Source organism: Capsicum annuum, chromosome 6 (genome assembly GCF_002878395.1).
Source record: "Capsicum annuum cultivar UCD-10X-F1 chromosome 6, UCD10Xv1.1, whole genome shotgun sequence".
NCBI classification, from domain to species: domain Eukaryota; kingdom Viridiplantae; phylum Streptophyta; class Magnoliopsida; order Solanales; family Solanaceae; genus Capsicum; species Capsicum annuum.
The window spans coordinates 21,287,641-21,297,381 of record NC_061116.1 but is presented as its reverse complement, the minus strand read 5'-3'; the positions used below and the strand labels follow the sequence as shown (position 1 = coordinate 21,297,381).

The 9,741-nt window shown below is 34.2% G+C and overlaps 1 pseudogene; it reads left to right on the top strand.

Annotated features, from left to right (window-relative positions):
• Positions 1 to 2,815: 2,815 nt before the first annotated feature.
• The window catches only part of LOC107855622, a 38,308-nt pseudogene continuing 31,382 nt past the window's right edge, over positions 2,816 to 9,741 (top strand).

Genomic DNA, 9,741 nt, shown 5'->3' with positions numbered 1-9,741 from the left:
TAGGTGAGTGGGTTAAACTTTTAGAATCTGATCACCTAAATAAAACCTCTAAGCTAAAAAGTAAAGGCAGCCTAGTGCACTAAAATTCTTGCTATGCACAGGTTGTGGCTTCGAACAAAGGACTAACCACATACTACATATTTTGCAAGAGATTGTTTCCACAGCTTTAACCTGTGACCTTTTGTATGATGCACCTAAAAAGTGATTTTATTGGTTTCGCTGGAACAAACATTTTCATTGATTGGTAAGACATACAAGAATAGGTCCCTGGATACCAACAGATTGGAGGTTGTTGAAGTATTGAGTTATATGCTGTTATTTTTCTTTTTTAGTTTAGTAATTTTATTTCTGAAATTCAGTTATTTAAGTTGATATAGAATAGGATTTATTAGTATCCTAGTTGAAGTTAGAATAAGATTTTATTAGTTTTCTAGTTAGAAATCGAACAGGAGTATTTTTGTCAATTTATATTCTTAGATTTGGATGAATAATCAAGAAGAATATTTTTTTATCCTCAAACGTTTTCTTCTTCTCTGTATTCCATAGAAAAACAATTGGTATCAGAGCCAATTTCTTGAGGGATCTGTAAGAGAGAAGACCTCAAAAATAACCCTGCGCAAAAGTCAATATTGTTATGGCTTCCAATAATTTTTCAATTCCTTCACCCCAATTTTTTTTGGTGAGAATTATCCAATTTGGGCTATCAAGATGAGAACATACTTGCGAGCATATGATCTATGGGAAGTGGTAGAGTTTGGAGGAGAGGTAAATCCTTTGCCAGATAATCCAACTATGGCGCAAATTAAGAATCACAGAGAAGAGGTTGGAAAAAACTTTAAAGCTCTCACTTGCATACAATCAGCACTTTTGGAAGTAATTTTCACTAGAGTTATGGCGAGTGAGACCGCAAAGGAGGCTTGGGACAAGTTGAAAGAAGAATTTCACGGAAGTGACAAGATTAGGCAAATAAAAGTGATAAATTTGAGAAGAGAGTTTGAAATTCTCAGAATGAATGATTCAGAAACTATTGAAGAATTCTCCAACAAGTTGATGAAGGTTGTAAACCAAATCAGACTTATGGGAGAAGAGCTTACAGATTCAAGAATCGTGGAAAAGGTTCTTGTGAGTTTGCCGGAACGATTTGAAGAAAAGATCTCCTCACTCGAAGATTCGAAGGATCTCACAAAACTATCACCTTCAAAACTTGTACATGCTTTTCAAGCTCAAGAGCAAACAAGATCCTTGAGGATTGAAGAAGCTACTGAAACTGCTCTTCAAGCCAAGTTGAAAGGGAAGATGCAGATGCTAGAGGAAGGTAAAATCCCAAAAACTTCTACTAATTCTAGTAGAAATAATCAAGGTGATTCTTGCAATGGAGTCAAGAAGAGAGAAAACTTTCCTCCATGCAAGTATTGTAGAAACACCAATCATAAAGAGGATGATTGTTAGTTTAAGGGGAAGAAACCACCCCTACAGTATAGATATTGCAATAAGCTTGGTCATATTGAAAAGTTTTGCAGAGTGAAGAAGGAGAACAACCAACAAACTTAAAAAACCAACATTTCGGAAGTTGAAGAACAAGAGGAGTTTGTGTTTACGGCGGTGGCAACAACAAGATTGAATGATAAAAATACATGGTTTCTAGATAGTGGTTGTACTCAACACATGATCAGCAAATGAGAATATTTTATGAAGTTAAAATCTGCCAAAGGTAGTGTCAAGTTAGCCGATAAAACCACGTTGGAAATTGTTGGTAAAGGAACTGTGGCAATTGAAGCTCCCAAAGGTACTAAATTTATTCAAGATCTTTTATTGGTACCTGATCTTGACCAAAATCTATTGAGTATTGGTCAAATACTAGAACGAGATTATATGTTACTTTTCAAAGATAAAAAAAAAATGTATTGTTTCTGATTCTAGTGGTTAAGAAGTGATTACAGCTGAAATGATACAAAAAATTCCTTTGAATTGGAACTCAAATTCTGAGCAAGTTTGTCGAAGTAGTCAATGTGAGCAGGTTATTGTGACCACCAAGCACAACGATGACAAATAACATATTTGGGAATCACAAGCAGATGGTTCATTCACTATTTTGAGGGATGTAAATGTTGAGCAATTAGGCAGAGGAACAAACATAACTCTCTTCCTCAAGGAAGACCAGCTGGAGTATTTGGAAGAACTAAAAGCTTTTATAAAAAAGAAAAATCGTAAGATGGATTATTTGGAGCAGAAGATGGCTCATGCTGAACAAGAAATTAAATAGTTAAAATATAAATGTATGATGCTGGAGTCCTCAAATACTGTTTGTACACGTGTTGATGAAATAATGATTGACCATACTGATGATGGACACCTGAAGCATGAGATGATTTTCCTAACTGAAGGATATGATGGTGTATCATGGTTATCAGCATTAGACTCGTATTTACCTTTATTCGATATGTTAAATTTACTTAAACCAATGAATTCAGTCCACGCATATGCCTTAGTTGCAAAGCTGAGTGGAGAATTTTATGTATTTGGTGGTGGAAATGGGATTGAATACTTTTCAAAGGTTATTCATCAGATTTTTGCTGAGAAACCAGTTGTCTGCCAAGCATATTTAAATTTTGTTCCTGGAAAGATGTTAGGAAAAGAATTCTGGACTAAATATTCAAGGGCTGAATACCTCCACAGTACAAAAAATTTTGTTGCAACTTTTGCCAAGGCTTCTGAAGATGAGGAGCTTGAAGTATTCTTGACGTAAGATGTTATGTTAGAATCTGAAGTTCGGAAAAAGATGAACACATCAAGTTATCTATGGAGGGTGTTCATTATGGATAATTGTGAGGAGCTTATGCCCGAGTACCTTGGATTTGTGAAGGGTTCTATGGACTTTGATGATTTGCCTCTCAATATATCTCATGAGATGCTACAACAAAACAAGATTCTTAAGGTAATTAGGAAGAACCTTGTGAAGAAATGTATTGAGATGTTCAATGAAATTACTGAGATAAAAGAGGATCAACTCGCTGATATATTTACCAAAGCTCTTCCAAAAGAAACTCTTAGTGAACAACTTGGAGTTACTATCAAACATCTCAAGGAGAAGTGTTGAAGTATTGATTTATTTGTTGTTATTTTTTTTTTAGTTTAGTAATTTTATTTCTGAAATTTAGTTATTTAAGTTGATATAGAATAGGATTTATTAGTATCCTAGTTGAAGTTAGAATAGGATTTTATTAGTTTCCAAGTTAGAAATAGAATAGGAGTATTTTTGTCTATTTATATTCTCAGATTTGGATGAATAAAGAAGAAGAATATTTTTTATCCTCAAATGATTTCTTCTTCTCTGTGTTCCGTAGAACAACAGAGGTTCTACATTTCAATCAATTGAGAAGGTACCCATGAGGTTGCTTACAATTTTCTTGCTATTCAGTGAGTATGCACAAGTTGCTACTGTTTCTGAAACTTTCTTGCTAAACCAAAGTCTAATATTTTTGGATTTATCTCCTCATCCAAAATGATATTTCATACCTTAAAATCCCGGTCGATAATGTTCAAACAAGTATCTTGGTGCAGATATAATAGCCCTCTAGCAACACCTTGAATGATATTGAACCTTTGAGGCCAATCTGGCAGTTCATTTTTGTGATGTACTGATGGTTAATGTAAAAATAGTTAATGAAGTATCACCTCTAATAGGAATCCCTCAGACAAGTTGTACATGATGGCAACTATATTTCCAACCATTCAAATTCTTTTGTGTTTTAATAAACTCTTGCTGAAGTATGTTATCATCTCATTTAAAAGTTTAAGCTGATAGAGAGACCATACTTTTATTATTTAATTATATTCTCAGCATGCCCTCTCACATGGTTGCCTTATTCTTTTTCATGGCCAAGAACGTGAATTTTTCTTAATAATGACTGGCAGTGAGATTTGATACCAGGACATCTGTCTGCTTTGATACTAATTGTTGGTTTTTTAAAAGAGAAGAAATTGCAGAAAAAGAATGAAATTACTAGAGGAATGAAGAACAAAAAGGAAAGCTTATGAACTGCCTTTAAACCTAAAATAAGCAAAAAGAAGTGCTGAATATACTAAAGTCCTAAAATCATGAAAATACTATTTATTCAAAATTCAAATGAAAATCAACTTCTAATTAAAAGCGCTAACTAACCGAGCCGGATAAAGCATAAAGCCTCTAAAGCAGTTTGGAGAGCCCATAATTTCACAACATGTGTATATATTATATTAAATAAGTGATGTTTTTATTTTGAGTATGCTTTTAGAAAATTACTTATTTTTAAAAAATAAAAAGTATTTTTACTAAATTAATTCTAATTAAATGTCTCAAATAAATAAGTGATTCTTTAATAGTGTAGAACTTCATGTATTAAAACAAAAATAATTCAGGAAGAGTAAAATAATTCCTTCTTGAAATTCTAAAATATCACTTATTATGAAACAAAATAAAAAAGCTAAAACAACACTTATCTAAGAATGGAGAAGGTACTCGTATGTCTCAATTATGTGCGGCATTTGAATTTCAAGAATTAAATGAGTTTTCTTTTTAATTAATAGAGATTTTATATATTTATTGAACCAACCCAATCCGAAAATAAAGTCAATGGGCACTTTGGGATGGCCCATACCCAATCTTTCCAACATATATATATAATTTAGGGTTTCCTAAAATTGACTCTTTCCAAATCTACCTTTTGCTCTCTTCTTTAGGTGGAACTTGATGGCTGCTTCTCATCTGAATCCTCAGTTTTTGAGGATTCTCCTATGCTATTTTGTGCCTTACATCTCTCACACATAAGTGACTACCTTTCAGCTTCTTTAACTTATCATTTTTTACCTCTATATCATAGTCGCTTCGTTGATTATAGTAACTTTGGTGAAATTTCAGCTGAGTTCTCTAGTAACTGAGATTAAAGCTTCTTTTTGGTGATGAATTGATGATTTTAGATCCCTGGTCCGCCATGCTAGATCGATTGAGTAGTATTTGCCTCCTCTTTTCTTTCTTCTTTTTTGTGTTGACCTTGGACCTTTCTTGTAGGTGTATAAGAGACAGAGATAAAACAGTGGTCGGACCCAAACATATTTAAATCTGTAGCTGTCACTCAGGTGTACTCGTAACATAGTATCTACTTACCCTCCCTTGTTGCAAAGATTCCATTTTGTTGGTTGACTTTGTGTTTAGGCAGCCATGTCTTCTTTTTTTTGCCTTTAAGGAATGTAAATAGTGGCTCTGAACTTTGCCTATTGATATTGTGACTTTTATCCCCTTTCTCTACGGATTTCCCCTTATTGAAGTAATTCGGATATATGGACATTGTAATATGTCGCTATTTAATATTCTCCTTGCTTTGCTGTCTAGCTGGTTAAATGAAGTGCATATGAAATTTCCTTCATCTAATGCTAGATTTACACAATGGTCTGCTAATTGATTTCCTTCCCTTATTATATGCATTTATTTTACCTCATTTGCCTGCAATGTTGTGATGATTTGCTCTTTAATATCAAACATATCCTATGGACATTTCCATTGATTAGTCAATACTTTAAACATAACCATCGAATCTGTCTAAATGATGATTTTGTTAAAATTAGTTTGACTACAATGTATTGCTGCCCTAAGAATAGCTTGTGCTTCAGATTCATTGTTAGTTGCTTCCTCTATTTTTGCTCCTTCTGCTTGTTTTATGTTGCCATTTTCATCTCTTAGACAATATGCCCATGAGCTAATCCCCGAATTGCCCCTTGATGCTCCATCAGTATTATACATTACCCAACCCTTATTTGGAAATTTCTATTCCACCTTTATGAAATTAATTTTCATTCTTCTTTTTTCCAACTCCTTCTGAATATCTAGCCATTTTGAAGGGAATACTTGGGTAGGGTTCCTCACTGTAAGTAATAATCCAATATTTTTTGTAATATTAAAAATTACTCTGTGAGCAGGCAATTGTTTCCCTTCATGTTTTGAGTTGTTCTTTCTTTTCCATATCTCCCATAGAATCATTCTAGGAATAACTTGATAGTATGGTTTATTTCTTCCATGAATCTTTGTGTTCCACCATGTTAGGATTAACTCCATTAGACTCAATCTATGGAAAGAAATACCTGCAAAAGAAGGAAAGTAGGACCAAGTCATGTTAGCAGAAATTAATCTTAGAAACATATGTGAAAGTGTTTCTTGATCCTTTATAGTGCAACACCAACATCTATTAGGACCTTTAATACCCCATCTTCTCAAATTTTCCTCCACAGCAATCCTTCCTTTCCACAACCTCCACATCAGAAAGGCCATCTTGAAAGGCAGGCCTTTAACCCATATATTCTTGTATATGCCATTTACCTCCTCCCTTTGTCTTATATAATTCCAAGCTGATCCCACAGTAAAGTTACCAATAGATTCCAGTTTCCATATAGGAATGTCTTTTCCTTCAGTTGAGTTGGGAATTCTAATATTTTGAATAATATGATCCTTTACCTCATTTGGAAATAACTGAGTAATAACATGCATTTTCCATTGTCCCTCCTGTACTAGATCCTGCACCATTTGGTACTTATGTTCCCATACTACTAGGTTTTCCACCAAATTAAACAAATCCCCTTCCTTTATCCAATTATCAAACCAGATATTAGAATTACCTTTCCTTATCCTCTAATAGATTTGATGCACTACCAGATCCCTAGCTTGCAACATTTTCTTCCAAACCTGTGAACCCGCTCCAGGTTTTCGGACTACTTCATTAGGATGTAATTTTTTATAGTACTTGTTCTGCATATATCTACTCCAAATTGAGTCTTTCGTTCTAAAATTCCACCAAAGTTTACAAAATAATGCCATGGATACATCTTGCACCTTTCTGAAATCTAACCCTCCTTCCTCATCTGGTAAGCACAACTTATCTCATTTAACCCAGTGTCTATTTTTTTCTCCAATATGACTACTCCAAAAGAATTGTGTAAAAATTCTTTGAATTATAGTCATTATATTTAGTGGAGGGTTGATCACTGATAAGCACTGAATGGGAATGCTTTGTAAAACATGCTTGATTAGGACAACCCTTCCTCCATAAGAAAGTAACTTACCCTTCCATCCTTGCAATTCTCCACAAATTCTACTCATCATTGTCTGAAAATAATCCTTCTTCTTCCTCATATGAAAAATGGGACATCCCAAATAAGTGAAAGGGAAATCCTTTCTCAAAATTCTAGTTACAACTTCAGCTATTATCACAACACCCTGTGAAATTCCTCTATGAAGATAAATGGAGCACTTCTCCTTATTGACCCTCTGTCCAGATGTTCTTTTATATATTTCCAGTGTTTTGGTCACCAACTACATTATGTGAATTTCTTTTTTGCAAAGGATTATTATATCATCAGCAAAAGTAAAGTGGTTCACTTTCGACTACCTCTTGGTAATCCAAACATCTTAAAATCCTTTGAGTGCATCAAAGATTTGAAGGATCTAGACAATACCTCATCAGCAATAATGAAAAGAGCTGGTGACAAGGGATCACCTTGCTTCAACCCCCCGTAAGATTTGAAGAAACCTTTTGGTTGACCATTTAATAAAATAGAATACCAATTGTTTTCTATCAGTCTATAACCATATCTATTAGACTTTCTCCAAATCCCACCTTCCTTAACACTTTAGTAAGAAACAACCAATTAACTCTATCATATGCCTTCATTATATCCAATTTAATTACCAAATTTGGAATTTTCCCCTTTTTCTAATCTATGCTACTATTTCTTGCACCATCAAAATGTTTTCTGCAATACTTCTACGCTGTACAAAACTTGCTTGCTCTTCAAAAATTATGTTTGGTAATACTGAATTAATCCTCTCATGTAATATTCTTGAAAATATCTTATTCAAGAAATTACTTAGTGATATAGGTCTCATATCTGAAAAGGTTTTCACCACTAGCTTTTTAGGTAAGAGTACTAAATTTGTATGACTTACATATTTAGGTAACTCACAACCACAAAAGAAAGCTACCACCATATTGTGAATATCATGACCTATAATTTCCCAATCATCCTAAAGGAATTCTCTTGTCATACTATCTGGACCTTCTGTATTATTTCTGCTCAGCCCCATAACTGCATGTTTAACTTTAATCATATCTGGAATTTTATGCATTTCTTCATTTTGTTGCTTTGAAATTACTGTGGGTAATTTATTAAGTATTTCAAAATAAGTATTATCCTCATCCTTAGCAAACTACTGCTGAAAAAAGTTGACTGCATCTACTGCTATACTTTCTTGATCCTCTATCCAGATTTCTTTCTCATTTTGAATTCTATTAATATTTAATATACTTGTTCTTCCCTTTACTATGGTGTGAAAGAATTTAGTGTTTCTTTCCCCATTCTTGAGCCATTTCAAACCAGCTTTTTGTCTCCAAAATTCCTCCTCTCTATTTAACTGAATATTCAGCTCAGCTTGTGCTTTAGAAACACTTGAAAATATCAATTCACAATAGGGATATGCAATTCATGATATAAATCCTCAATTCAAGCATAAATAGGTGGGATAAACATGCAATTCAAGGCTTAAATCACTTATAACTTCATAAACTTAAAACAAGATACTTTGGGTATAAACCCCAACTTGTAAATCATGTAATTGTTAATAAGATTCAAGTGTTTGGGAACAAGACTGAAAGATTTGTCCTTGATAAAACCCCACATACCTTGGATGATGACCCAGAAGAACAATTTTACTTTTGAGACTCTATTTGTGCTCTTGAATGATGGTTCTTGGAATTCTTGTGTTGGGAATCTTGAATATTGAATTAATTTGGAAAAAGGATGGTGGAATTTTGTGATTCTTGAGGTTGACTACTGAAGCTTAGGGTTTTGGTTGAGACAAATTTTGAGAAATATATCATAAGATGCTTGTAATAGCCTTAAATCTTGTGTATGGACAGAATTGGGGGCTTGGAAAAATTCCAAAATACCATTTTTAACTTCAAAACAAAACTGAAAAGTAAGTAACAGGTCTCGATTTAATGGGCCACTGCGATGCGCCACTATCGGGGTGGCTTACTAGAAATTGACGAATGGGAAATTAGGGGTCTTCGCGATGCCAAGCTATCACGTTGTCCCACTGCATTTTGGCAATTGGGACCTGAAACTTCAATGCAATGTGCCACCATTGTGATGCCCTATAGAAATGTCATTTTGGCCTTCGACGTGACACTCCACTATCATGTTGGGCTATGGAATTTGACAATTGGGAAAATGGACCTCTCCACAATGCGCCAATATCACCGAGGTCCACTAGAAATTGAGAAATGGGAATTTGGACCTCGCCGCGATGTGCCAACATTGCGGTGGTCCACTGGAAAGTGAAAATTATGAAATTTTCCTTCACCGCGATGCAGTGACTAACCAGTTGGCACACTGTCAACTTAGAAATACTCTAACTTCTTCACCGAGTGTCGGATTTGGGCAAATTTGGTATCGATGGAAAGCTTATTCAATTTCCCACAAAATGAAAAGTCGAAATTTATAAAATTATAGATGAAACAAATATTAATCATTTAGGAAGACATCCTTTAACATTCTAGGAAGGAATTTAAGCTATTACAATATCTCCCCCTTAGGAACATTCGTCCTCAAGTGTAGCTAGTGAAACTGACATGCTGAAAATTGAGGCCATAACTAACCTGTACAACTGAAAGCATGACTAAATTGATTGTAAATGCATGAACTATTGAATGAATG